This window comes from Vicugna pacos, chromosome 16, assembly GCF_048564905.1.
Source record: "Vicugna pacos chromosome 16, VicPac4, whole genome shotgun sequence".
In the NCBI taxonomy this organism is placed as follows: Eukaryota; Metazoa; Chordata; class Mammalia; order Artiodactyla; family Camelidae; genus Vicugna; species Vicugna pacos.
The window spans coordinates 37,321,612-37,327,611 of NC_133002.1; positions in this window are offsets into that span (position 1 = coordinate 37,321,612).

The window sequence follows — 6,000 nt, forward strand, 5'->3', positions numbered from 1 at the left end:
GGAAAAAGTTCCATTTCTGAAGTGTCTAGGTAAGAAAAGGTAAAGCTTTCTTCCTGTGGGAACAGCAAGAGCAAAGCTCTGGAAAGGTGCCTCTGCTGGACTGTTCTTCAGAGGGTGCAGGAGGACAAACCAGGCTTCAGGTTTGCTTTTCCTCATTCACAGAAAGCTGTGGGTCCAAGGAGTTTATATCCTCAGGAGGGTAGCACTTCTGGCACCAAGCTTCTGACAAGATGAAGGTCTCTTGGAATTTTCCTCTACTTAAGAGATTTCCAATGTGGGCTTTCCTATGGGTACAAAGCTGTTAGGATTCCACGTACAGGTGAAGCTGTTCGATGCTTCTCCTGTCATTATTATATTCTTTCTGGATGTGTTTGTTTTTGTTTAAATGATACATTTGAAGCCATCTGGTTATGACAACATCAGAGCCCCAGCATACTGTTCATAAACCTCCCACTGCCACCACCCCCTCCCTCAGCTCCCCCACATCTGAAATTTAATTCAAGTTAACTCCACAATCTGGGGCATGTGCTGTCACTGCAGAGATGTCCGTGCCAGTGGAACAGTTGGAGATTTCAATTCCACAAGGATATGGCTTATTTATCAAAACAATATTTCAGGCAAGTAGTTTCACAGAACCTTTGGAGTTGCAGTTTCAGGTCCAAATAGCATATCTGGCATCATTCCTCAGCTCCCCTCCTTCCGTATTGTCAGCCCCCCTGTATCTGGCCATCCCTGGAGAAATTTTCCCATTCCTTATGTAGAGTGAACCTCTTCTGTGTTGTTATTAGGCCTCTAAACACCTTTATGGGGTTTAACAATTTAAGTAAGAGATGCCTCTCTTTTCCTTATCACTGCTAAATCTGCTGGCCTTTTAGATCTTTGAAGAGAACCCTCTTTTTTTTTTTCTTTTTAGATTCCAGCCAGGGACATCAAGATTATTTCTTAGGCCCAAAGATTTCTGGCTTGACCACCACTCCACATTCATTTTTTAAATCTGTTGTGGATTCTCCATATTGTGTGAGCCTGTGCAGATGAAAGGAAACAGCTTGTGTGTTTATGAGCAGAACAACAAATGGGGGCAGGCGGCGGAGGACGTTGAACTGCACTTTGAAACTGACTGTTGCTTTGTTCTGGCTCTTCAACTCTTACAAAAGAACAGAAACTAAATCCCCGCAACATGACCGTATTGGATCCTTCAGTTTATCTTTGTTAAAGACAAATTCTTGGCTGGAGCCCAAACATATTTTCCACAACTAATTATCTTTTTAATCAGCCTGAGCCCCATGTGTTTCCTTTATCTCATGACTTTTCACTGAACTCTGGCCTACATCATTTAGATTCATTTCTAATGGCTTGCTTGCTAATCCAATATTCAGGTGAGTATCGTCACACTGTTCTTTATGTATGTTGATGCACAAACGTGGATGTGTTTCCCCCCCTTTTAATTTCAGAGGTTGACTGCGCCACATTGGGGCCTTTGACCCCATAGGTGGATGCCTTATGGAGACAGTGAGCAAGGAAGCAAGTGCAGGATGATCAGTATTTGGGATAATGAGCTGGGAGAACCAGAAGCTTTGACCTGCAGATGAGGGTGGCAACTTGAATGTTGTTGACTGATGGGATCTTTATGCTGCTGAGCCATTAGCAAGATGATCACTCCCCCTCTGTAAATCCTGTCATGCTGGAGTGGAAGGTGGCATCTGGAATGGTTCTGATTCCTGCCGCTCGAGGAAAAAGAATTTTCGACTTGAGGGAATTCAGTACAAGCAACACAAATGATTAAGGAGTTGAAGGGGATCGACTCTAGGGGAAAAAACATTTTGCAGATAAAATATGCATAACTCAGGTAGGGGAATGTCGCACCAGGACCTGTAGTTTACAGATCTCACAGGAGTTCTGAATGCTGGCCGCCTTGTCTTGTGCAGCTCCTGTTCACTTCAACTGTACAGCTTGGGAAGGTGATAATGTAACATCCTCAAGGTCACTCAACCTGGCTCTGAGCCAAGAAGCAACAGCAGGCAAAGGAATAGCTTTGGGGCTTAGGCTGGAGGACCAGAGAGAAAGTGAAAATCGAAGAGTTTGCCTGACAGTGAAGTGGACACCCTGGCTCAAAGCACTGAGCTGAAAAGGGGCGAGCGTTAGCCCGATTAAGACCCTAGCATGCGAGCTCTTGATAAACTGAAGGGGAAAAAGGGACCCCCACATAGTTCATGGTTTCATGTCTCAGGGAACAGGCATCCAGAGAAGAGAGATGACTGATCCAGGTCACGGAGATTAAAATTCAGGCCACCGATTGGGCAAACGATGCCTGAGCACCTAGAAGGTGCCAGACGCTGTGCTAGGTCAGGACTAAGGCGGCAAGTAGCATTTCCACTCTTCTAACCTGGTCTCACAGATGAGGCCGGGCAGTGGCCCACAGAAACAAAGCCAAGAGTTCACAGCACTGAGGGCTGAAAAGTAGTAAGGAGGTCAGTGGCTGGTTACCTTAGAGCAGTTTCTGTCAAAGAGTGGAGGCCAAAGCCAAACTGATGAGAAAGGAAGCAAACATAGCTTGAGTGTAAGCTCCTCTTTCCGGAAGTCTGGCGGGCAGAGAGGAAGGGACTCTCCCACCCACTCTTAAGAATTTATGTCTCAATTTAGTCAACATATTTATTTTTGTCTAGAAGTAATGGTGTACAGGTTGTTCCATAAAACCAGACACTTTAGTAATTGATATTTGTAATAAGTCATGTTTATATAATAATTGTACCTTCAGATTGAGAAAGAAAACAATCACCTTCAACCCTTACACAATTTTGAGAATGATTTCCTAAAGACAGACACACATTTCTGCACTTTAACCTATCCCTCTTCCAAGTGAAAAAAGTTTGCTTCACATCTACTGTAGATGCTTGAAATGTTTTTGTGGGCAGTGGTTTCGTTCAGGGATGTGCTACGAAAGGTATAGCGGTCAGTTCCTCAAAATGTAAGTCCTGATGGGGAGCATTTACCTGTTTACGTGGTGTAGATACTCCTACGATGGCCTATGCCAAACCTGAAGATGACATTAACTGGGTGCGGAGCTGGAAGGGGATTTGCAGCTCACCATCGTCTAGTACTTCCGCCGTACAGATACAGAAGATGGGTGTAACCTCAAGCCACAGGCAGTAGTAAAGCATAATTAGAAAGAGATGAATTTTGAGTATTTATTACCATTGCTGTTAATTGTACACTGGTACAATTTAATTTTTAATTGGCCGCTTAACAACCAGCTCTCAAAATTCCTGGAAATTTAACGATTGGCTCTGTAGAGCCGGTGCGAACCGGCCCCAGCACACCACAGGTGTGGTTTCACATTTGTCCTCCAACATCTGTGAGCTTCATTATTTCCTGTTATCTGGCAGCACTTTAAAATGCACCTACTACTTTTAATGGTGAAATGAAGTACTGCCTTTTTGGAAGTTTATAGATAGATTGACATTGATACATGAACCGGTAGTCATACATTTTAACCTCTCTGAGTAAATAAACATTTTTATTTCTGTCTCTTACTAGTGTTGGAAGTGTTTCTTTTCATTGAAACACTAATGAAAAATAGGCATATCCTCTGACACATTATCCCATGTAATCTTTAGTCATTCCAGAGAACGTGGTCTCCACAGTGTATCCTTCATGCCCCCATTACCTCTGAGCAAAAGCTAAAGGAAAGGGCATTTGAGCATGATCAACATGAACATACCAATGGGTGATCCCCAGGGTCTCCTACACCCACCGATATTTAAGAACCTTGCCTTGGTTTGGCCTTTTAAGAATGAATTTTTAGAGCTCTTTCTGTTTTCTTTACTGAAAATTCATTTATACATTCCATATATGTTGTGCCAGGAACTGTGCTAGTATCTAGGGATAAACAGTGAGTAAAACGAACTGCCCCCTGCCCTCATTGGACCTCACAGTCTAATGGGGAGAGAGTGTCTTAGTAATCTCACAAGTACACGATGTCAAGCCATGCTGAGTGCTCTGAGGAAAGGTGTAGGGGGCACTGTGAGAGCCTGGAGTGGGGAATTCATCTCATCTGGGGGATCTAGAAAGGCTTCCCAAAGAAAGGAGCTTTTGAAGTGATTGCTGAAGGTTGAAGAGCTGTCAGCTTGGTAAAGTTGGAGAGGCACGTTCCACACAGAAGAAATCACATACGTGAGGCCCAGAGTCAGGAGGGCACATGGTGTGTTCCAGGAGCCCAGACAAGGTGGGGTGGCTGGAGTGTGGAGAAGTGTGAGAGCAAGTTAGGGGCCAGATCTGGCAGGACCCGCACAGGTCACGTGTAGAACTGGGGTACTTACACTAAGAACAGTGGGGAAATCATGGAAGAGTTTTATTAAGCAGGTGGAGGTGACAAGATTTTCATTTTAATAAAATCTTTGGCTAGAGTGCAGAAAAGTTACTGTTAAGAGTGGGGATGGAGGAAGACAAGAGATAACAGAACTTGAAGTAGAGAGGTGGCAGGGCTAGAGAAGAGATCAACTGGGGAGATTTAGGGGGCAAGGTGGCAAAACTTGATGATAGATTGGATAGAGTAAGGACAAAGAGGTGACTAGGATGGATTCACCAAAATAGAGACCAATAGGAAGATAAACAGAGAAATTAGATTATTAAGTTCATTTTGTTTGTAGATTATGAGATGCCTTGAGAAGTCCAAATGGAGGTGTCATGTGGGCTGTTGAATTTATGAGTCTAGAATTCAGAGGAGAGGTCGGAACTGAAGAGAAGCTCTGGGATATACTGGTTTATAGGTGTAATTGGGAAGCTCTGTGGTGTGCTGGATTGCCCAGGAGGAGTATAGAGTGAGGAGAGAAGGGGGCCCAGGACTAAACCTTAAGGGACTCTTCCATTGTAGGGCCAGTAAAGGAGGATAAGCCACAAAGGAGGAGGGGAAGTGACCCCAGATAGGTAGGAAGACGATGTATGTCAGAGAGCCAGTACAGGTTGTTACAAAGTGTCCGACGCTGTAGAACAAGTGACAGAATAAAAATGCCCATTGGAACTAGCAACATGGTGTCATTAGCGACCTTAGCCAGGGCCATTTTCAGTGAAGGGACCCCAGTAGGGGCCAAGTGAGGAGTGGGTGGGACATGAGGAATGAGAGGACAGGCGGGTCTTGGAGGTATGGCTGTGAAGGGAAGGGAAAGTTCAGGCAGTGACTGGAGGAGGGAAATGAGTGGAGGGAGGAGTTAAATTTTTTCCTATAGAATAGAAGAGACATGAGCCTGTTTAAAGCGGATGGGCAGGATCAAGTAGAAAGGAAGCACTTGAAAGTCCCAAGGTCCATGGAGAAAGGTATAGCTCAGTGGTAGATCTCCTGCCTGGCATGTGCAAGGTCCTGGGTTCAGTCCTCAGTGCCTCTATTTAAATAAACAGATGAACAGATAAACCTAATTCCCCCTGCCAAAAAAGTAAGATGAATTTTTTTAAAAAATTAAAAAATAAAGGACCAGCAGAATGCTGTGAGGTTCTGAGACAGCAGGGAGGAAAAGCAGTGGGTGGGCATCGGGCGGAAGGGATGGGGCGCCCTCTCTGGGTGTGAAGAGAGTCCTGCAGAAAGTGAATTCGTCTCTAGTGGGAAGTTGAGCAAGCTTGCATCTGGTGATTTGTATGTTTTTCAGTGTTAACTAGGAAATAAGGTCAATGGCCAAGAATTCATGGGTAAGGGTTGGGGGTTGGCCGAGTGGTGGGAGCGAGATGCTGGGGAGGAGTTAGTGAGAGTGCAGGCAGCACTGAGGGTCCGCCCAAGGGTGGTGTTTGGACAACATCTGGAGTCCAGGAGCGTGGCTCTGACCTCCCTCCACCACTCATTATCCTGCCCAAAGCACCTGCCTGTATAAGCCTTAGTTTTCTCATCTGTAAAATGGGTATATTTCAGGGTTCTCGTGGGAAATTAATGAGTAAATACATATCGAGTCCTTAACACAGTGACTGCTATGTGTGGGCTCCAGAAAGGTAAACTGCTGCTGCTGTTACTGCCGTGCA